At 41.9% G+C, this 24550-nt stretch overlaps 1 long non-coding RNA gene across 3 annotated transcripts in view; it reads right to left on the bottom strand.

Annotated features, from left to right (window-relative positions):
• The window catches only part of LOC135972267 (uncharacterized), a 197715-nt gene that overhangs the window by 167390 nt on the left and 5775 nt on the right, over positions 1-24550 (bottom strand). For all 3 annotated transcript variants that reach the window (XR_010588693.1, XR_010588694.1, XR_010588695.1), the window contains exons 2-3: positions 19761-19815; positions 19405-19474 (exon numbers count right to left, since the gene is read on the bottom strand). This is a non-coding gene — a long non-coding RNA (uncharacterized LOC135972267). The remainder of the gene's footprint in view (positions 1-19404; positions 19475-19760; positions 19816-24550) is intronic.

Genomic DNA, 24550 nt, shown 5'->3' with positions numbered 1-24550 from the left:
TCTTCCACCTTGAGTTCCTTCTCATGTGAACTTCTGCAGGACTCCATCTTGTCCATTTGTGGGTCTGTGAGGCCATGGCTGCTGTTGATGCAAACACAAAGAAAAAAGGCCCCTAAACAATAAGAGACTTGGAGCACTGGGTGGGGAGGCCCGGGGGGGCATCCAGCAACAGAACCTGATCTGCTTATTGGTTTGGAAAAGGGCACACGCTGCTACTGCCTGATACAGTCCTAAACTGCTCCTAAAACACCAAGCGGAAGCTCATGCTGCAGAAGCTTTGGGGAAATGTGCCAGGCCCCGTAACTATGTCATGATAACAACATACAAATATTAGTAGTAGTCATGCTATTAATCATTAGTTATAATTATTATTCATAAGCAATTATTAGTAATAACAATGTGTATTGTGGTAGGAGCCTTAATCATGGGCCAGGACCATATCATGCTAGGCACTGTACAAACATAAAAACAAAGACAGTCCCTGCCACATCATCCTCTTCACTTCAACTTCTTCCATCCAAAGATCTCAAAGCACTTTACAAATATTTATGAATTAAGCGTAACAATGCTGCTGTAGAACAGGTGGGTAAAAATCATTCATTTTAGACATACAGTATTTTGATTGCGAGTCTCATGATATTTATGTTTTTTTCTCAAATCCTCAGCTTCTTCAATCATGTTATTAGGTGAGAGGTCTGCTTTCACTGAAAAAATTTCTGGCCCTCATGTTTGAGGAGAACATGAAGTGAGTGCATCCTAAATGCTCAGAAACCAGAAGGCAAATTAAAGAACCCAACATTTAAAAAAAAAATCCCTAATTTTTTTAGATCTTGCCAATACTGGAGATAGGGAAACTAAGGCCTAGAGAAATTAGGAGATTTGTACAAGTTGGACCAGGAAGCAAAGGGAGACCTGGGGATAAAACCCACAGATTGTGTTCTTTCCCCAACCTCGTCTCCATATTTTACTACATTTGTTAAGATGGGTGACATTTTCAGGGTCAGGGACAGCAGCCAGAACAAAACATTCAGCCAGCAATGTAGCTAATTTTTCTCACACATTAAGCATGGCCTCAAGTGGGCCATTAAGGCACAGTCCCCAAGTAAACGGTGGTGCGGAGCTACACCTCCCAGAACACACTCCTGGAAGTACTATGCTTCAGAGAGCTCAGAGGAAACTCCAGAGGTCCCCTCTGCAGCCATGCTGCTCCACTGGCCAGCGCAGAATTTTAGAAGCTTATGACCCCCGCCTCCTCCCCATATATTTCAGAGAGGCTACCACCCATAAGGAAGCGCAAGTGATGCACCTGTGGCTGTGCCTTGCACAGAGTTGCAAGATGAGTTAGAAGCCTCCTTATCCCCTCCCGCACCCATTGCTGGGCAGGGGTTGGCTACGATCCGGCGATATATAAAGCACAAGTTAAAAACATTTATTTCAAAATGCACATCAGCATTTTGGTCAAGATATTAAATGAGGCAGCTAAACAAATACTCATCAAGATGCAGACCCATCATGGTCAAAGGGAATCTGGCCATTGACCTCCATGGGCTTTGGTTCAGATCCTAAAGACTTTGATCCTATGAGTAACTGAATACCAACTGCAATTCCCATTGACAATTAAGAGCACTTCTGAAAGGGCCCCTTAGTCCTGAAAGTCCTCTACTGAGGCAGCTGGACTATTCAGTGAGCTGCAAGTACTGTTGTGGAAGTCTTGGTGTAGGTGCTTTGTACATTTTAAGAGCAAGAGTTTATTCAATGCCTGAAGGGAGGGGGAAATAATTGCAGAATATCATTTGACCAGCTCTATCTCATTTTCTCCATCACAGTATCTATTGAGAGAGGGAGAAAAAACTCCTATTCATTTTCATAAAGGTAAAATCAGCTGCTCCAAATATAACTCAGCATGCAGTAGGCCACTATTTATTGGTGATATTTGGATGCCTAGGAGTGTGGAGACACCCAGAAGAGATGTTTCTATTTAGCCAACCACTGCTGGGTGCTAGCAGCAACGAGCATTCTCTAATTGTAGCCACTTACGTCAATCCTAATCAAATTTCCTAAGATACAAAGCTATTACAGTATATAAATTATGAATTAGAATACAAGTGTTTTCATGAGTAATTTTATGCATTAGAACCAGAAAGCTGAGCAGTTCTGGTACTCGTGATAACATAGGTAGTAAATTTATTAAACATCTTATTTTGGGCTTGATTAGCACTCTCTGCAACATCATAACTTTTGCAGTAGTTCAGGACTGTCCTTATAAACACCTGCCCCACACACCCCATTTTCATATACTCCTATCTTTCTGGGAAAGCTTTTCTAGGAGGATAAAATTTTCTAAGCCAGTTCTAGTCCAGAGTTGACCATTTTATTTTTTGTGAGACGTTTGAGGCTAATCCCATTAGCGGTTTTCAGATTTATTGGAGAATAAAAAACTCCACACCCTCACCCACACATTCTTCACCTTTATAAGATGTTTTTCCCCTCAAACTGAATAAAAACACCTCTCACTATGATGCAAATGCCCAAAGCTCCCTTATGCTGTAAGTTTTCCTTTCACTAAGGCTAGGTCTACACTACCCGCCTGAATCGGCGGGTAGAAATCGACCTCTCGGGGATCGATTTATCGCGTCCCATCGGGACGCGACAATCGATCCCCGAATCGACGCTCTTACTCCACCAGCGGAGGTGGGAGTAAGCGTCGTCGACAGGAAGCCGCAGAGGTCGATTTTGCCGCCGTCCTCACAGCGGGTAAGTCGGCTGCGATACATCGAATTCAGCTACACTATTCACGTAGCTGAATTTGCGTATCTTAAATCGACTCCCCCCTGTAGTGTAGATGTAGCCTAAGCCAATGGCTCTGAGCTCCTCTACTAGCCGATCTACTGACCTCCAAACCAAGTATGTATCCTCTTTCCTCACCAAACAGGACAACACACTGCCTTTCCACTGCATATGGGCTGCATGAAGCTAATGCTCCACTCATGACTGACAAGCAGAGCTGCAGCTGCTTACTACAATGCCAACCAACCATCTGCTCCTCATGATCCTCTGCCTACTGAGCTCTCCTCCCTTGTCCACCTGGATGAGTCTCCTTGTCCCATTCACCTCTCTGAGTTTAGCCTACACTACTCCAGCTTCCCTCCACAGCAGCCTCAAACCAGCTGCGCCTGTCCACCCCAATCCCCCTTGAGAAAGACTTCCAAATTCTTCCCCACACTAAATCCTGAATTTAAAAGATAAGTCAGGAGAAAAAGGGTTAACAGCTAAAAGATAATGCAATATTTGAGCGTTTTGTACAATGATACTTAATCCTGTTCTAACTAGGGGAAGAACTAAGTATCTAATTATAGTATTTGATCCAAAGCAAATCTGATCATTTGTTGCTAATAAAACCAGTGTTAATACTGTCTGGGAGAAAAAACTGGAAAATATACATCAGCCCATGGACTCTCACATGGCAAAACTACATGCCATAGTAACTTAATCCTATATTCTTATAAAATAGACCTTTTTCCCACATCCTCTTTATATTCACTCAAGTCAGCTACCACACTGGTGGCTATTGTTTTTTAATATGTATATTACAGTAGCTCCCATACCCCCAGTCAGGAGCAGGGACCCATTGTACTGAGCAATGAACAGATACAAACAGTGACACAGTTCTACCCTGACGAGCTTACAGTATAAGATTCTGATCCTGCAATTAGAGCCACTAATGTGGACCCTTGCCCCCACGCAGAACTCCACTGAAGTGAATGGGTCTCCATGCTGGCAGGTCTGGGTCTCAGGCGTGGGGCCTAGAGTGTTGCCAGCTCTCACAGTTGTGTTGCAAGTCTCATGATAGCGAATGTCTTTCTTAAAGCCCCAGCTCATGTAGCCATGTGATTACATGAGACTCTCAGCACTATTATTTTAAAATGTAAATTTCCAGGCCTCATGGTAGTGAGAAAAGCTTTAAAATATGACTCAAGTTCAGAAAACTAAAGGCTCAGAAACCATTAGAAAAAGAACCATTTTAAAAAAATCTCATGATTTTAGGCCAATCTCAGTATTTTGGGGCTTGACTCAATTTTTCAACTCTGGGCTTAAGATGATAGATGCTATACAAGGAGAGAGATGCAAAATATAAATATAATTATAAATAAGGTAAGGGCCAAGGTTTGTCCCTACATTTTCCATTATCTTGCTGGTTTCTTATAGACATCAAGGCAGAAACAGCTCTTGAGGATATTAGAAGGCAATAGGATGCCTTTGAGTTCTCCAGGCATTTGTTCTATTCTATATTGTTTTTAATACCTGCTCATCACTGCCGTATCCAAGCATCTTCCAGTAGTGCATTAAGCAACATGACTCCATATGTCACCTGCTCACTCCCCCAGACCAGATGTATAACTGTGCTATGACACTCTGAAGCTGCCTTTGTGGGGTATTTTACATTAGCAGATGTTCTAACACATATGTATCTGCAAAACATGTCTTGCTTCATGTGTTATCTTTATTTAGGAAGAAACCGTAAAAGATATAATTGCAAAATAATGAAATAACCAACACCAATAGTTAGGCAATATCGTAACCTTGCAAAGCAAAACAGATTAGTTAACCATTACTTATTCCATTATATTTTGTTAATAACTAACTAAGCTATTTTCATCACAACACATTATAAGAAAAAAACAACATTTATTTTTGATTAAACAAGTGTGTCAGTATTTCAATACTGAGCCCCTAATCATAATTAGAAGCTTATTATTCCAATTTTCAAGACATTTTAGCAATTAAATCTATTCGGAGAAAAACTGCTTTTGCTTTTATAAAAATGATTAATTGTTTTGCCTCTAAAGTGTGAAGTGGACTAAAACACTCTGGGAAGGTTAAAAACCTTGCTAAAAACACTCTTTTCCTTATACTGTTGACCTAGGAGCATTAAGATAAGGACATAAGTCCACATGGATCAGATCCTCAGCTGATGTAAAGTGGCTTGGTTCCAGTGAAGTCAATGGAGGTAGGTTGATTTACAGCAGCTGTGATTTTGGTCCCATGACTATTATATTCATAGCTGTCTCTTTTTTAAGGAAAGTTTGCTAGCAGAGGTGTAAAGATGGTTTTAAAGTACAGATTGCAAGAGTGAGGAATCCCTGAGGAACACAAAATCTACAGATATCCAAGAGTCCTAAATTAATTGTTCAATGGGAGTAAGGAGCTGTCTGATACCAGTTAGTGGAGGGGGGAGAAACAACAGTGAGATGATGTCAGTCACCAAGGAGGGGACCAACACTATAAGGGTCTAACATTAACCATCCATACATTGGAGGGACCCATACATTTGGTGGTCAGTTACATAAGGAGGGACCAGGTCCTCCACATGACCGCCCCTCCTTCCACGACTCATACTGAGACACAATGAGAACTGGCCATTTGGAAGACAATCAGCTGAGGCGGCCATGCCATGGGTATGATATCCAAAGAGCCTGCAGAGCCTCCTCCAAAGCAATCTGGCTTCAGATAGGACTTTGAAAAATTATTTGCCCTGAGCTGAATATCAGAGGTCTGGCTGGAATTCTGTCTAACCTCAATGAATTTTACTACAGGCTTAGGTCTAACTAATACAGTTCTTTAGATTGCACTATTCTCTTCTTGTTTCTTCTTAACTAGTTAGTACATTATCTTTACAAAAATTATTACAACTTTATCTATGAATTGCATGGTGTGGTAGACAGGGCACCAAGCATGGCACCAAGCATGGGTTTTGTGAACAGGGGCTGCAAACAGGGAGTTTCGCAAGGGAGTTTGGAAGGGGAGTGGGAAGGGAGCGAGGGTCCCTTGCCAGTTCTATCTGTTTTCCTTTTATTCCCCTTAAAACCTAAACTTCTTGCTTAAACAACCCTTTCAGCGGACAGGGGGCTACAGAAGGGAGTTTGACAGAGGGAGGCTTACGATGGTTAGGAAGACCCGCAACACCTGTGCCAGCACTGCTTCTGTCTCCTCCACCTGCGCCTGTAGCTAGACAGAGCGCCTGAGCATGGATGCTTCTACCCAGATCCTGGTGTGGTTTTGCAGAGACTGTAACTTGCAATTTCCACTTACTGATATCCAGGCTAGGGGGACCATCCAATGTGAAAGGTGCATGCTGGTGGAATCTCTCAGGCAGCAGGTGGGAGAGCTACAGGAGGAGGTGGTTAGTTGAGGAGCATCCGAATCCAAGAGCAATTCCTGGACAGTGTCCATGTGGAGACAGCTGAGGTAGCTGTCCCAGTACACAGGACTGCTGATACACCACTGGTGGAGGAGGAGATGGCTCAGGGTGGACACTGGCAGCTGGTTACTTCTGGCAGCAGGCAGTGCTCCACCCCTGCTCCGAACCCTCCCGCCATGGTAATAGGTAACCATTATGCTCTTCTTGATACAGGAAAGAAGGAATCACCCCCTACAGTAAAGGAGGAGAAGCCTCGTACCCCTAAGGCTGGGAGGTCTGCTGCCACCACTGCAAATAGGAAACGTAGGGTAGTGGTGGTCGGAGACTCTCTGCTGAGGGGGACGGAGGCGCCCATCTGTCGCCCTGACATTTCATCTCGGGAGGTATGCTGCCTGCCGGGAGCCCGTATCCGAAATGTTACGGAGGCATTGTTGAGGATTATCCAGCCCTCTGACTACTACCCCATGCTACTCATCCATGTGGGCACAAATGATACTGCGCGGTGTGACACTGAGCGGATCAAGAGTGACTACAGGGCTCTAGGAGTACGGGTGAAGGAGTTTGGAGCGCAGGTGGTATTCTCTTTGATTCTTCCTGTCAAAGGTAGGGGCCCAGGCAGAGACAGAAGCATCATGGAGGTGAATGCCTGGCTGCGAAGATGGTGTCGCCAGGAGGGCTTTGGCTTCCTAGACCACGGGATGCTATTCGAGGAAGGACTGCTAGGCAGAGATGACGTTCACCTTTCAAGGTGGGGAAAGACCCTATTTGGACACAGACTGGCTAACCTAGTGAGGAGGGCTTTAAACTAGGTTCGACGGGGACAGGTGAGCAAAGCCCACAGGTAAGTGGGGAACATGGAGACCTGGGAGATGGGTCGGAAATGAGAGGGAGTGTGGGCTATATTGGCAGAGAGAAAGGAGGGTCAGGACAAAACTGGGAGGAAAGATCAAACCAGTATCTTAGATACCTATATACAAATGCGAGAAGTACGGGTAATAAGCAGGAAGAACTGGAAGTGCTAATAAATAAATACAACTATGACATTGTTGGCATCACTGTAACTTGGTGGGATAATACACATGATTGGAATGTTGGTGTGGATGGGTACCGCTTGCTCAGGAAGGATAGACAGGGGGAAAAGGGAGGAGGTGTTGCCTTATATATTAAAAATGTACACACTTGGACTGAGGTAGAGATGGACATAGGAAATGGAAGTGTTGAGAGTCTCTGGGTTAGACTAAAAGGTGTAAAAAACAAGGGTGATGTCATGCTAGGAGTCTACTACAGGCCACCCAACCAGGTGGAAGAGGTGGATGAGGCTTTTTTTAAACAACTAACAAAATCATCCAAAGCCCAAGATTTGGTGGTGATGGGGGACTTCAACTATCCGGATATATGTTGGGAAAATAACACAGCGGGGCACAGACTATCCAACAAATTCTTGGACTGCATTGCAGACAACTTTTTATTTCAAAAGGTTGAAAAAGCTACTAGGGGAGAAACTGTTCTAGACTTGATTTTAACAAATAGGGGGGGAACTCATTGAGAATTTGAAAGTAGAAGGCAGCTTGGGTGAAAGTGATCATGAAATCATAGAGTTTGCAATTCTAAGGAAGGGTAGAAGGGAGAACAGCAAAATAGAGACAATGGATTTCAGGAAGGCAGATTTTGGTAAGCTCAGAGAGCTGATAGGTAAAGTCCCATGGGAATCAAGACTGAGGGGAAAAACAACTGAGGAGAGTTGGCAGTTTTTCAAAGGGACACTATTAAGGGCCCAAAAGCAAGCTATTCCGCTGGTTAGGAAAGATAGAAAATGTGGCAAAAGACCACCTTGGCTTAACCACGAGATCTTGCATGATCTAAAAAATAAAAAGGAGTCATATAAAAAATGGAAACTAGGACAGATTACAAAGGATGAATATAGGCAAACAACACAGGAATGCAGGGGCAAGATTAGAAAGGCAAAGGCACAAAATGAGCTCAAACTAGCTACAGGAATAAAGGGAAACAAGAAGACTTTTTATCAATACATTAGAAGCAAGAGGAAGACCAAAGAAAGGGTAGGCCCACTGCTTAGTGAAGAGGGAGAAACAGTAACAGGAAACTTGGAAATGGCAGAGATGCTTAATGACTTCTTTGTTTCGGTCTTCACCAAGAAGTCTGAAGGAATGCCTAACATAATGAAGGCTAATGGGAAGGGGGTAGGTTTAGCAGATAAAATAAAAAAAGAACAAGTTAAAAATCACTTAGAAAAGTTAGATGCCTGCAAGTCACCAGGGCCTGATGAAGTGCATCCTAGAATACTCAAGGAGCTAATAGAGGAGGTATCTGAGCCTCTAGCTATTATCTTTGGAAAATCATGGGAGACGGGAGAGATTTCAGAAGACTGGAAAAGGGCAAACATAGTGCCCATCTATAAAAAGGGAAATAAAAACAACCCAGGAAACTACAGACCAGTTAGTTTAACTTCTGTGCCAGGGAAGATAATGGAGCAAGTAATTAAGGAAAGCATCTGCAAACACTTGGAAGGTGGTAAGGTGATAGGGAACAGCCAGCATGGATTTGTAAAGAACAAATCATGTCAAACCAATCTGATAGCTTTCTTTGATAGGATAACGAGTCTTGTGGATAAGGGAGAACCTGTGGATGTAGTATACCTAGACTTTAGTAAGGTATTTGATACAGTCTTGCATGATATTCTTATCGATAAACTAGGCAAATACAATTTAGATGGGGCTACTAAAGGTGGGTGCATAACTGGCTGGATAACCGTACTCAGAGAGTTGTTATTAATGGTTCCCAATCCTGCTGGAAAGGCATAACGAGTGGGGTTCCGCAAGGGTCTGTTTTGGGACCGGCTCTGATCAATATCTTCATCAACGACTTAGATATTGGCATAGAAAGTACGCTTATTACGTTTGCGGATGCTACCAAACTGGGAGGGATTGCAACTGCTTTGGAGGACAGGGTCATAATTCAAAATGATCTGGACAAATTGGAGAAATGGTCTGAGTTAAACAGGATGAAGTTTAACAAAGACAAATGCAAAGTGCTCCACTTAGGAAGAAAAAATCAGTTTCACACATACAGAATGGGAAAAGACTGTCTAGGAAGGAGTACGGCAGAAAGGGATCTAGCGGTTATAGTGGACCACAAGCTAAATATGAGTCAACAGTGTGATCCTGTTGCAAAAAAAGCAAACGTGATTCTGGGATGTATTTACAGGTGTGTTGTGAGCAAGACACGAGAAGTCATTCTTCCGCTCTACTCTGCTCTGGTTAGGCCTCAGCTGGAGTATTGTGTCCAGTTCTGGGCACCGCATTTCAAGAAAGATGTGGAGAAATTGGAAAGGGTCCAGAGAAGAGCAACAAGAATGATTAAAGGTCTTGAGAACATGACCTATGAAGGAAGGCTGAAAGAATTGGGTTTGTTTAGTTTGGAAAAGAGAAGACTGAGCGGGGACATGATAGTAGTTTTCAGGTATCTAAAAGGGTGTCATAAGGAGGAGGGAGAAAACTTGTTCACCTTAGCCTCTAAGGATAGAACAAGAAGCAATGGGCTTAAATTGCAACAAGGGAGGTCTAGGTTGGACATTAGGAAAAAGTTCCTAACTGTCAGGGTGGTTAAACACTGGAATAAATTGCCTAGGGAGGTTGTGGAATCTCCATCTCTGGAGATATTTAAGAGTAGGTTAGATAAATGTCTATAAGGGATGGTCTAGACAGTATTTGGTCCTGCCATGCGGGCAGGGGACTGGACTCGATGACCTCTCGAGGTCCCTTCCAGTCCTAGAATCTATGAATCTATGAAATCCTAGGCTCTATTCCTGGCTTACAGTGTGGCCTTGGGGAAGTCACTTAATCTCTCTCTGCCTCAATTTCTCCCTTCATAAAACAGGAATATTAATATTTACACACCTCTGTAAAGTGCTTTGAGGTCTAAGAAGGAAAAATGCTATGTATGTGTTATTTACAACACATCTTTTCACATAATAGAATATTTAATTCTCCATTTGGGTCAAATTATTTTTAGCATCTGAAAAAAAATGCTGTTTTCAAATTTTGGGGCATCCAATTCCACCTGTAGATAATCAAATCAGCACCTAGAGCTCAAATGGATAATTGCTTAGCTAGGGAATTTCACCAGCTCACTGAAGTATGCACATTTGAAAATTGGGCTGAAGGTGTGTTAAGCACCATTAATCACAGGATTCAGACTGAAGACATGGGCAAGGGCTGGCTTTAGGGAATGGTGTATCCAGGAACTGCTGGGTAACCAATATCCAAGGGCCTAACTGTGGAAACAGGGAATAAATTGGATATAGATTTCACTCTCTGGTCATTTCTACCATGCCAATCACTGTAATATGTTCACTATGTTGGGGGCATGTGACTTTTGATGGTTAGGGAGGTCCTCTTACTCAGGCTGGGTCCACACTACCCGCCTGAATCGGCGGGTAGAAATCGACCTCTCGGGGATCGATTTATCGCGTCCCGTTGGGACGCGACAATCGATCCCCGAATCAACGCTCTTACTCCACCAGTGGAGGTGGGAGTAAGCGCCATCGACGGGAAGCCGCAGAGGTCGATTTTGCCGCCGTCCTCACAGCGGGGTACGTCGGCTGCGATACGTCGAATTCAGCTACGCTATTCACGTAGCTGAATTTGCGTATCTTAAATCGACTCCCCCCTGTAGTGTAGATGTAGCCTCAGACTCTTTCTATTGTTCAAGGAAGAGCAACACACTTAACAACAATGACAGTCACTTCATCCCTCGCTCTCTAACAATGCCCCTGTGGAGGAGGGGTGGGGGAGAGAGGAAAGATGTCAGGGTTTCGTTATAATATTCAGGATCCAGCTCTGAATGCTCATCTCCAGCTACAGACCTGCCTCCACCTCTCAATCTAAACATCCAGTCCATCTGTTCATCTTTCCCAATTGTCAGTTATAATTTTTTAGTGCGAATATAGCCAATGAAATACCCATTAGACACTGAAAGCAAAATATGTAATTGAGAGTTGGGTTGGGCTTTTTTTCCCCTCCCCCTTCCTTTGGTTCCAACTGTGAACTTGCTCTAAGGCATTAGTTGAAATTGTTGCTTTTAAGTTTGCTTTGTGAAGAAGGATTTCATGACTCCTGACCCCCTCGAGGGTTGTTCTTTGACCTACCACTTTTCTCTGCCATCTGGCATGTTTACTTGAAGTAAACGTGTAGGGTCAGAGGCCAAGACAGACATGTGGAGGGACAGCTTTGTCATAAAAGCAGCGAAGAATGAGTGGGCACTTCTGACTATAGCCCTGTGCATTTTGTTCAGCTGCTGAACACAATACGGCGAGGTTAGTCAGATGGCTGAAAATAAAATAAAAAAAGGAAACCAAACAGACAAGCAGAACTGTAGAATGTACAATGCTGGGCTTTCAGTCCCTATTGTTTTTTCCTAAGCTCTTTCTGGACACGTTTCTAAACAATATGTAACAAGAGACAAAGTGAAAAACCCTGTTCCTTATGGGCTCTAATTGATACATTATACAAAAAGACTGGTGATCGCCTAGAGGCGTTGAATCACTATGATTACAGATAGGCAGGGTGGAATAAGAGGATATCAGGGTTCCAGCTGTCAGGTCATCATTTGTTTACATCACAAACTCAGATTTAGGCATTTAAGGACATAAAATAGTCTGATGACTTATACTTACAGGAAGGGAAAAAAAACAAAGGAAAGGTTGAACACAATGTGTTCCATTAAATGAGGCTATTCCGACAGAAAAAATAAAAACTCTTGGGAAGGGGACAGAGGGGGAGAGTTTCCTCCTCCATTTTTGTTTTGTCATGTCTGTCTGGAATCGATAACAGATTTTATGCAAACGTTTCTCAGTAGCACCTTAACCTATCACCTCCTTTTACAGCTCTTTCCTTTAAAAACTCCACCCTCTCCTTCTTGCAACATACAAACCTTGCTTCTCCGTTAAGAGGGTGGCCCTGTAGTGAAGATAGTGCCATGTATTTCTCTGGGTTTTTCAAAGGAAATCGACACAGCTGGTTTTAGAGAAACAAGTCTTCCTGAAACGAGAAGTGTCTGCTGTGACCATGATACGATTTGATGGCAGCGGTTAAGGTGAGAAGGAATGATTGCTCTGGATTGTGAGAGCCAGCATGATATAGTGGTTAAAGGATGGGTACAGGGACAGTAGACCTGGATTGTAGTCCTAGCTCTGGCACAGATTTGCTGTGTGACCTTGGATTAACTTCCCTGTTTCACATTCTCCATGTGTAAAATAGGAATAAGAATGCTTACCCATCTCAAAGGATTGTTGTGAAGGTTGGTTAGTTAGGGTCAGCTCTCTCCAGGCCATAGCATGACCCTCATAGCAGGGGTAGAAGGGGAGTAAAACTGCTCCCTGCACTGCATCCCTGCATCTTGGCTTGGGCTCAGGGTAGGAGGGAGCAAGACTGGGACTTCCCTACCCAGGCAGGAGGGCAAGGAGTGGGAGTCAAGGCACTGCTACCCAAAGCACACCCACCATCAAAGCTGCAAAGCACACAAGGGGAAATAAAGTGCTCCCAATAAACGGAAGATACAAATTACTTCCCTCTGGGTCTGGGAACAACAAAGGACTCTTCCGGAAGAAGCTCAGCTATGCACATTTCCCTTTGCACAGTGAATTGAGCAAAGAAGAAGGGCCTCTAGAGGGGTCTCTATGGAGCAAAATCATTTGCCTAAAATTACCCTGGCCAATTTTGGATGAGATCTAAAGCTGACCACAATGCATCTAATTCACAAGCTAACACTATCATATTCCTTTACCCCCGCTTCACAGTTGTCAAAGGATTCAAACTCTCCTTCCTTCCCATGAAGGAACCTTACCGTGTGAAGTTCCTTTCATCTATATTTAATACGGTAGTTCTATAAAACAGTTTGTAATGAATCCAGACTACAAATAAGAAAAAGTTCCAGCTTGAGATTCTATCAAGCTTTCCTTGGAAACAAACCAACCTAATAAAAACTACAAACAAGCCCTAGCACTAGATGTTTCATCTTCATTAGCCTGAATTTTGTTTTCACTGGAGGGGAACAACATATTCCATCTCTCCTGCATTAAGACCCAGATCTCAGACCATTTGCCTCCCCATAACTCCCTTTTGCACCTGCTGGGTAATATAGTTTTATAGTCAGTAGAGAGCACGTACAATTGTTCATTTTGGGGCTTGGGAGGGAAATTAGTCATCCAAAAAAACAAAAAAGAGCCACCGTGGCTAAACAACAAAGTAAAAGAAGCAGTGAAAGGCAAAAAGGCATCCTTTAAAAAGTGGAAGTTAAATCCTAGTGAGGAAAATAGAAAGGAGCATAAACACTGGCAAATGAAGTGTAAAAATACAATTAGGAAGGCCAAAAGAGAATTTGAGGAACAGTTAGAAAAGACTCAAAAAGTAATAGCAATTCTTTTTTTACGTACATCAGAAGCAGGAAGCCTGCTAAACAACCAGTGGGGCCACTGGATTGAGGTGCTAAAGGAGCACTCAAGGATGATAAGACAATTGCGGAGAAACTAAATGAATTCTTCGCATCGGTCTTCATGGCTGAGGATGTGATGGAGATTCCCAAACCTGAGACATTCTTTTTAGGTGACAGATCTGAGAAATTGTCCCAGATCGAGGTATCATTAGAGGTGGTTTTGGAACAAATTTATATATTAAGCAGCAATAAGTCACCAGGACCAGATGGTATTCACCCAAGAGTTCTGAAGGAACTCAAATGTGAAATTGCAGAACTACTAACTGTAGTTTGCAACCTATCATTTAAATCAGCTTCTGTACCAGATGACTGGAGATAGCTAATGTGATGCCAATTTTTTAAAAGGGCTCCAGAGGTGATCACAGCAATTACAGGCCTGTAAGCCTGACTTCAGTACGGGGAAAACTGGTTGAAGCTATAATAAAAAACAATATCGTCAGACATATAGATGAACATACTTTGTTGAGGAAGAGTGAACATGGTTTTAGTAAAGGGAAATCATGCCTCACTAATCTACTAGAATTCTTTGAGGGGGTCAACAAGTATGTGGACCCAGGGAATCCAATGGATATAGTGTACTTAAATTTTCAGAAATCCTTTGACAAGTTCCTTCACCAAAGGCTCTTACGCAAAGTAAGCTGCCACGGGATAAGGGGGAAGGTGCTCTCATGGATTGGTAACTGGTTAAAAGATAGGAAACAAAGGGTAGGTATAAATGGTCAGTTTTCAGAATGGAGAGAGGTAAATAGTGGTGTCCCCCAAGGGTCTATTCTGGCACCAGTCCTATTCAACATATTCATAAATGATCTGGGAAAAGGTGTAAACAGTGAGGTGGCAAAATTTGCAGATGTTACAAAATTACTAAAGATCATTAAGACCCAGGCAGACTGCAAAGAGCTACAAAAGGATCTCTCAAAACTGGGTGACTGGGCAACAAAATGGCAGATGAAATTTAATGTTGATAAATGCAAAGTAATGCACATTGGAAAGCATAATCCCAACTATACATATAAAATGATGGGATCTAAATTAGCTGTTACCATTCAAGAAAGAGATCTTGGAGTCATTGTGAATAGTTCTCTGAAAACATCCACTCAATGTGCAGTGGCAGTCAAAAAAGCGAACAGAATGCTGGGAATAAATTAAGAAAGGGATAGATAATAGGACAGAAAATATCATGTTGCCTCTATATAAATCCATGTGTGCAGATGTGGTCGCTCCATCTTATATTGGAATTGGAATTGGAAAAGATTCAGAAAAGGGCAACAAAAATGATTAGGGGTATGGAACTGCTTCCATATGAGGAGAGATTAATAAGATTGGGACTTTTCAGTTTGGAAAAGAGATGGCTAAAGGGAGATATGATTGAGGTCAACAAAATCATGACTGATGTAGAGAAAGTAGATAAGGAAGTGTTGTTTACTACTTCTCACAACACAAGAACTAGGGGTCATCAAATGAAATTAATAGGCAGCAGGTTTAAAACAAATAAAAGGAAATATTTCTTCCCACAGACTGACTGTGCGTTGTGTAACTCCTTGCCAGAGGATGTTGTGAAGGCCAAGACCATAACAGGGTTCAAAAAAGAACTAGATAAATTCATGGAGGATAGGTCCATCAATGACTATTAGCCAGGATGGGCAGGAATGGTGTCCCTAGCTTCTGTTTGCCAGAAGCTGGGAATGAGCAACAGGGGATGGATCACTTGATGATTACCTGTTCTGTTCATTCCCTCGGAAGACAGGATGCTGGGCTAGATGGACCAGTAAGGCCATTCTTATGTTCTTATCACTTTATGAAAGCAAGTGAACAGTGTTTCTTAAGAGCAACAACAAATATCACAATGGCTATGAGCTGCTAAGGGACTCTCTACATGTGGAAATTTACCAGCATAACTATATCAATGTAGTTATATCGGTATAACTCCTCGTATGAACATTCTGGAGTAAGAATGTCCACATAGGGTGTTATACCAGTAGCATTCTACCAGTATAACAATGTTGGTAAATTTCCTTGAGTAGACAAAGCCCTAAGGTTCAACTGTGATGAGTCCTATAGGAAAGCCTAGAAATAAAAATAAATACAATGTGCTAGAAAACTATGTTTTCTTAAAAACAAACAAACAAACAACAAACACTACACCAAAACCTCCATAGTATCACACAACTTGCCAATTTAAGCTGATAATCAAAGCTGATCTCAAACAATTTCCCACTACAACCAAACTGGAGATCTTTTGGGGTTCCCACCAGGGTTAATCACAGCAACGCCTTGAAGAACAGTGGGAAATGGAAAGATCAGTATTACTCACAATACAGACTTCACAAAACATTTCAGGAACCACATGAGTCACTTGGAGAGGTCAATTCATAAGTAGCTTCTGCTTACTCTGGAATTGCATCAGTCTGCTTGTCTGTTCAGCCCCAGCTCTGACAGACACACAATTAGGCATAATGCCAGTGCCACTGGCTCAGGATAACCAAACCTGAATTTGGAAAGCAAAGGCACAATGCCAAAATGGAGCAAGGGCTGCTGCAGCAGTGACTTTAATAGGAGTTTTACTTGATTAAGGACCACAGAATTTGACACATTGTGGGCATCAAGAAAGAGCCACGGGTATGTGCCAGGATTAATTCTGAAGCTCATCTCCAATACCACTGACAAAATGGTTAGCTTACAGGAGGGGTAAGGAACCCTGCATCTAGGTCTTCAGAGCTTTTTAAAGAACAGCCTCCTACTTAACATTTAGGTGTAGATTCAACTATGAGTCACGCTGGATTCCGCTAGCATAGCCCAGAGCATGAGGCAAAACATCTGCCACCTATCCCCTCTATTGGTCATCGACAGGAGCGTCAGTGCCATTTGCACCTCTGGTTGTGAATCAAGCTCTTGCACTATTTTTTTTATTTGCAAACGATAGTGAATGGAAAGCTGTTGCTTCTTCTACACACTGCTAAGCCCGATTCTTAGTGCACTAAATTTCAGTGATAAAACAGAGAGAGCTGGGAGTGATCAAACACAGGGAAGATGAGTGGAGGGGAAAAAAATCCTAGTGGCATTTATTTGAATTTTAGACTCAATTCACAATAACCATATTCACAGCCCTCTTATGTATTCTTTCCGTGAAGATTCATACAATTGTTTGCACACTGAGCATTTGTACTAGTGAAATACATTAGGCTCATTTGTTTTAATGTTCATGAAAGTAAATGCACCTTCCACAAGCATTCTCACCAGAAACCTGATTTTAAGAGAGTTTCACCCATCCAATCCTGAACAGAAACAATACCATGGGTTCAGATGATCTAACATAAATAGCTGCAGAAAAATCAAAGTGCAAGTCAGAGTTAGGAATTCATAGGAAGAAATTTGACTAATAATTTCAAACAAATACATTGAAGAGAGTGGCCATCGGTTCATACACATGAATAAAAAGAGACACACAACTCTACATTATTTATTACAAGTTATTCACTTGACTCTGCCCATGCATTTGCATGCAGGTAGATCTTACTATTTTGGACAGCCATTCAAATATATAGCCTGCCTATTTATTCCTGCTTTTAAAATGTCCTCATTATCATTTATAGGCACTAATGATCATCTGGCCATGGTGATTTTTATAGCTTGATTTTATGTCTTGCTTATTCTTCAGTCTCTAGCAGAGTATTACAACTTGTCAAATAATAGGGTCATCATAGCACTGCATACACTATAACAGCAGAGATGAACCTGCACCAAACACCTGATGATAAACTTCATGTTTCTAAAATGGACAAACAAAACCTTTAATCTGAACACTCCCAAACTAGATGGGGCAAAATCCAGATTTAAACCCCAACATTTGATTCTGCCCATTATAGAGAAAGTTAGAGCTGTGCACTTGAGTCAAGATTTATGTCCTAGGTTTTGTGTAAGATCCACATCTATGCAAAGGAAGCATGCACATATGATACATTTGTGAAGTGTGTTTTGGTCCACTCTTTTGGCTAATACACATTGCAGATAACAACCTACTACTGCCATCCGCTAATGGAGTTATTTCAGTAGCTCAAGTAGAAGTCCAGATTCCAGTGCTGAAAGTCCCAGTCTCAAAATCTGCTGACAGTCTGTGGTGCATGCCGTTACATACACAGCACACTCTTGTGCATTCTTTACTCAACTTATGGAGATCAGAGTTTGGACACAACCCTTCTGGAATTACCTGCAAACCTACTCATATAAACAAGGCAAATGAAAAACAAATTCAACTATGCCAGTTAGGTTTTGTAACTCTAATATTCTTAATGCTGCTGGTACAAACTGGACAAACTATAAGGGTATTGTCATCTACATGAGACAGCTATGCACATTAGACCAACAATGCATCTTTAATCTTGTTTACATACAGAAGTTGCACTGTTTTAACTTAATTTAGTTTTCAAACCAAATTAGATAAACAGGTATAAACACCTCTGTAGACACTTAGATTTCAATTTAAAAGTGGCTTATTTTAGTTTAGCTTAAGCCTATTACTAATCAACTTTAACTAAAAGAAAATAAGCCTCCCTTTGGCTGAAATAAGAGTGTGGACACAAGTTTTTGAACTGGTTTAACTAAATCAATTTAAAAATCACAGCTTTAGTTCAGTTGATGCAACATGTCTTTGGGCTGTGTACATGCAAAGTACTGTAACACCTTACTGAGGCACCTCCATCTCGTTAGAACTAATATGAACCCAGTTCAAAAATAAAACCAATGCAGCTGTAGTAATGCAGACAGAAGAGGCATGTCAGACTTTTCTGGACCAACTCAACTGTTTGACAAAGAAGAATATAGATTGAAACCCAAAGTGCACAGTGTTGCCAAACAGAAAATTGAAAACAGACTTCATTGGGGTGTAGGACATCAATTACCAGAAAGACATTCTTGTAAACAAAGAACTATAGACCATGTCCACCTCCACCATGATTGTATGTACAGTCCACTAAATACACTGCAGAATAAGGCAGCTTTTGGATTTAAAAGCTGAGCCATTTTGCGTACCATGGACAAAGTTTTATATACAATTTTCATGCATATACAATGTGTGTATGCAAATATGCACATGCATTTTCATGGCTAATTTAATCATGTAGTTGCCATGGGTGTGAACACAGTCATGGCAATTGCACATGCAAATAACCAAGTGCATGTGCAACTGGCCATTTTCATATGGAGTTTCTATGAGGGCATTTACAAGTGGCAGTAACTGTGTGAGCAAATTAGTCAGAATTGTATACAGGTCCTTTTCAGAAGGACAGTAACACAAGCACTCCATATATGACTGTTGTATTAACATTGAGGGAACTATAGTGATTGGTGCGATATAAAATTGAAGTTTTATATCGCAATAGGTGGCTTTTGTCACCGGCCATTATGGGTGTGAATGCTACTGACCCACAATCAAGCCACAAATTTAACTCGTTGCAGTAATACCTGTGTGACCAGAATTCTTTTCACCTAATACTTGGATACCAATTATGTTTCCATGAGAAAACAGTTTCTTTACATAGCAGGAAAGAAGGCAGCAGTCTTAGCATATACCCAAAAATAGTGCTGTTCTAAATGTAAAGTGATCCTTCCCAAAATAAGAGGATGCTAATGGTCTCTAGGAGACCATTGTTTCTGTGTACTTTGAGGGGTCAGTTAATGCAAGAAGCAAACAAGCCTACCTTATGGAGCAGATCGTTTCTGGCATTATCCTCAAGATGCTGCTACCTCTGGGGGATTCCAAAAGCAGGGCTAAACAGATAGTACATGTCATGAATACAAAGTATTTCAAATGCAAAACAATTAAGTGTTCATTTTTATTTAATCAGACTTCCATATATAGAATGTGCCTATCAGCCAGCCTGTAGGCACACTGACAATCAAAAACACCATTAAATATCAGCCAAAACTATGTTAGAGTAAGCAAAATAAGTCCTCTTTCAAACCCCATTCCATCTCTCCAATAACCTCCCCAAATAAAACCTGGGTAAAGCTGTAGTTTGAGAAACCTCAGAGTTGTCTGAGGAACAGCACATACCAGTAATCCAGGCTCCTGGTGTCAAAGATAGGGATCACTCTTTTGAGTCTGGCATCTGAAAGAAAGGATACCGAACTCCTTAACGAGTGCAAGACAGATTGAAGCACTTTTGGCCACTACTGTTCCCTGATTCCATAAACAGCTAAACATTCAGCAGAGTCCTTAGGTCTTGAACTGGGTTAACAATAGGCAGGCAAACTACTGAACTGAAGTAAAGCAACAGAGGGTCCTGTGGCACCTTTAAGACTAACAGAAGTATTGGGAGCATAAGCTTTCATGGGTAAGAACCTCACTTCTTCAGATGCAATCTTCTTCTTGCAACTGAAGAAGTGAGGTTCTTACCCACGAAAGCTTATGCTCCCAATACTTCTGTTAGTCTTAAAGGTGCCACAGGACCCTCTGTTGCTTTTCACAGATTCAGACCAACACGGCTACCCCTCTGATACTGAACTGAAGTAGTACCTATGACCTCCATCATATCATCTGCTTCCCCTCAGCCAGCCAGCATTACTTCTGCCTTACCAAGATGCAGCTTTAACGAGCTAGCTAAGCCATACTCAGCCAGGCACTGGGAAAGCCAAGCAACCACAGGCTAACGTCCAACAACAGAGTATCATCTTGAAACTGCAATGCAATGCCCTGCAATGCAAACCATCTCAAAAGCTCCCTCAACACTTCATATAGACAGTGAACAGAAGGGGTTAGACAACAGAGCCCTGTCAGACCTTACATGAAAGAATACTCAAAGCAAATGAGTAGTCATCCATTACTACCTTTCCACCTTTCATAAAGAAAAAGGTAGTCACGCAAACACAACTCCATCTACCCCATCAGAATCTGCAAGCATATTAACAATACCATTTAGTCAACAAATCTATTGCATTCTCCATGCCAAGGGCACAAACGTTCCAAAACTTGGGTGCCCACAAAGTATTAGTTAGTATCAAAGTATTAGGTGAAAAGAATTCTGGTCATTCAGGTATTACTGCAATCAAATCCACACAGATCTAGGTGCTGGATGGGAGCCCAGGCCTACAAGCACAATCACCATGATTTCAGTCATACGCACAACAAACTAAGGTTACGTGGCTTTTTGCCTGTTGTAAGCTGTTGAGGCTCAAAGAGGACAGATACATTCATAGGAATTCTTTTAGAAATCTGGGTTTTGAATAGTGTTTGCAGCAGATCTTCGATGAAGCTAAACACACAGATAGTCAGGATATATTCTGCTACAAGTAGGTTCCCCCAGCCACCACTTTAATAAGCTCAAGTTTATTTTAAAGTCCATCTTGGATAAAATGAAAACCAACTTCAGACCCACATCAAGCTTCCCCAGACAAGAAGACTAGAGGGGTTTCCATTAATCACTGGTGGTACCAGAAACACCAAAGGGGGCAGGGAGGAATAGAGAGTGGCCCCGTCTCCCCTCCACACTGGGCTGATATGCCCTTGTGCTCTGTGATCATAAGAGTGGATGCTGCATCCTCTGAAATGGGTTTAGCGGCAGCTGCTTTCCTCCCAGACTGCTGAAGTGCCTCCCATAAGCACAGGGTGACCAGACAGCAAGTTTGAAAAATCGGGATAGGAGGTGGGGGGTAATAGGAGCCTATATAAGAAAAATCCCCAAATATCGGGACTGTCCCTATACAATTGGGACATCTGGTCACCCTACATAAGCACAGGGTCTCTGGAAGCTTCTGCTGGGCGGTGGAGTGGGGAAATGATCTCAGTAGCATTGTCTAATTGGGGCTGTAGCTTAAAACCAAAATTTAGCCCCAGGCCTTTCGAGATGCACCCATCATTTGTTTGAATCCACATACAGTACAGGTTAGGTTGGGCAAGCACTGAAGCAGTTAAATGCATGTTCTCTTTAGACTCAAAAATCTATTGATAGCTACAGGAAAGAGGAGGATGCTTAAAGAAAGTAGAAGTGTTAGAGAGGCAGGACTCTCAGATTGCTACAGCTTCAGCCTTTTATCCCCCTTTTTCCAGTTTAAGAGGGGTTTCTTTAAGCTATACCTACTGTGTTCTACAATCCAAGGTTCTGCATCAGAGAGACCTGTATTTCTGTGTTTTGAGTCCCTTGCCACTTGGGTAAACATTGTACTTTTCATTGGATATAAGTCATTAAAGTCAGTAAACACCAAAAAATGAATAAAACAGCAACTTACATATTTTTAACACCTCTGAGTTAGAACCACTTTGCAATGGGGAAGAAGAACAGATGCTTGTTTCTAAATGGTAGAGCCCCCAACTGGGAATATGCCAGTAATAACTGTTGCCATCTGTTTTCAACTGTTCTTTTTACCTAGCTCTCCTACATTCATATTTGAATTCATAGCTATATATTTCCACTAGGAGGCAATGGGAACAGGGTAAGTAGGAATTCTCCCATGTGCTCTCACCTTTATTAAATAAGAACCCTCAGTAACTACTGGTCTGCAAGATCTCTATAAAATAATTAATTAGGAGTAATTCTTCAAGGATGATATCGTGACAGCAGTTGTCTCATAACCACTTTTCATTCCTACTCTCACATATTTCCCCTACCTTGTTTACTTTCTTTCCTACTGCTCAGTCTCCTAATTTCTCTCCAGTTAGAATATAAATGGGAAATGCTTACATTACAACTACTGCTGGACAGACCAGATTCCTATGGGACTATGTTCACCCTTTCTGGAAACTAAGGATTCCACATAGACCCAGAGGTCTGTCCACATGGAGTCACATACAGGATTAGGGCCCCTGTATGCAGTTAGGGCTCATCAGTGTATAAATTATTGTGCCACTGCGTTCATACACTGTAGTTGCAACGGTGTCTAAGTCAGTAGAGCATTTACATGGCAGAAGAGAAGATATACGCAGAGACTTTGTTTTTAGCATTAATCCCCCCAAATGTTTATTTCGATTCCTCAAATTCAATTTTTGTTAATTAGGGTTAGACCTAAAAATCCGCTTTAAAAAAAAAACGAAAACATTCTGACAGAGATGGCATCCTTTTACCTTGGTTGTTTGCCACTGATGTGGTGTAATCCAATGATCAGTGTTACAGGTCCCCTTCTGTGCCCAGTCCACAGTGGGCATGAGTTTATTCCAACCCCAACTAAACAGCCTTGGCTCTTTCTCCCTTATGTGGGAGCCACCATCTTGACTGATGCACTAGGGATTGAACTGGGGCCATATCCTACACTAAAAAGCCAACGTTGTGTAGGTGGTGGCTGTAACAGACTCATATCTTCTGTGGTCAGGTGCAGAGGGGACCCTGGAACACACACACACCAGTGGATTACAGTCCTACCACCAGGGACAAACTATTCAGGATGCTGAAAGCATCCTAACATGTCTGGTAAATGACCTATTATTTTTTTAGCCTGATCTACGGGATTAGTGACCAATTTAAAGAATGGTTTTACATGAATTACTGGCAATTCCAACTAGTGCTATGTATCACGAGAAAGATGGGAGCCCCAGCTAACCAAAGATTTATAAGCACTTTCTTTAAAGCTTGGTGAGAAAGATACTGGACATTAAATTTTCATCATTCTGCCTTTTCCCTCTTCAACTTCAATTTAACCCAGTTTTACTAGGCTCATTGTCACAAGACTCTTTGGAGCTAAAACAAGTGCTGTCCACCATCCAAAACCTTGTGATGCCTTGTGTCTGCAACTCTCACTTTAGCAATTCATGAGAATCTTGGCTGCTAATAGTCATGCCAGAATTTAACTAGAGGTCAAAGCAAGACTATAATCAGAAGGACCTGGTTTTATGATAGAATTTTCAGTACTATTGTTGTTAGTGAATATTAAAGAGACACAATCAACTTTAAAAAAAAATCTGAATTTGTTTTCCTCTCTAACAAACAGCAGAAGTAATACCTAAGAATAATATGATTGAAAGAGATCAGAGAAAAAATATTTCTCTCTAGTTCTTCTAGTATATTTTGTGCAATTGCCAGCACTGTGTGTGTGTAGTTAGTTTCATTGTTTCCCCTGTGTCTGGTAAATCAGTGTCCCCTTGTTTGTGTGGGTCTTCCATGCAGCAACAGAGGAGAGTAGATCATTTTAAAATGTAGAAAAAATGAAATTGAAGACCTACAACTGTCAGAGTCAGCGGTAGGTATAGTTTTTGTTGAGTAGACTTCAGGTTGATGATGTCCCTTTAAGCCAGGCAAAATACCTCAGTAGTTTCACAAAATAAAAAGCAATGTTAATATTTGTAATCTGCCGGTAAATACCTTTCCTAGGAAGATCTGAGAAGCTGTCTGAGTCCCACACCTAACACCCACTGCCTAACTACAAACCTACCTACCTACCTCTGACCCCCGCACAGACCCCGATTTTGTGTTATTGCTGTGATGTCTGAATTAGACTGTAAACTCTTCAGAGTAGAGGCCTGTCTTTCACTTGCTCTGTAATGTGCTAGGGACAACTACAGCTCTGTATAAATAATAAATAAGTGCCTTTTCCACAGTGCAGAAGGGGCACCCTCCACAATAACCATCACGATGAACAATTTCCCCAACTGTTACAGAATAGTAATCTCTCTTTCACTGTAACTTTTCTATGGGCCTGATCCTCCAGGGACAATGGGGCCTCCTGAGAGAAGCTGAGTGCCTTCACCTCCCACTGGTTCACGTGAGTTGAGCATGCTTGTCGCCTCTCAAGAAGTGTCCGAAAGCTTGCAGGATCAAATCCAATTTGCATCCTCTCCAACTGTACCCAATTTGCACACACACTTCCCATTAGTATAACCAGGTGCAGTGAAGTCAATGGAGTGAACACCAATTTATA

This window comes from Chrysemys picta, chromosome 6, assembly GCF_011386835.1.
Source record: "Chrysemys picta bellii isolate R12L10 chromosome 6, ASM1138683v2, whole genome shotgun sequence".
In the NCBI taxonomy this organism is placed as follows: domain Eukaryota; kingdom Metazoa; phylum Chordata; order Testudines; family Emydidae; genus Chrysemys; species Chrysemys picta.
The sequence above is the reverse complement of the archived record's forward strand: the minus strand, read 5'-3'. Positions and strand labels throughout refer to the sequence as shown.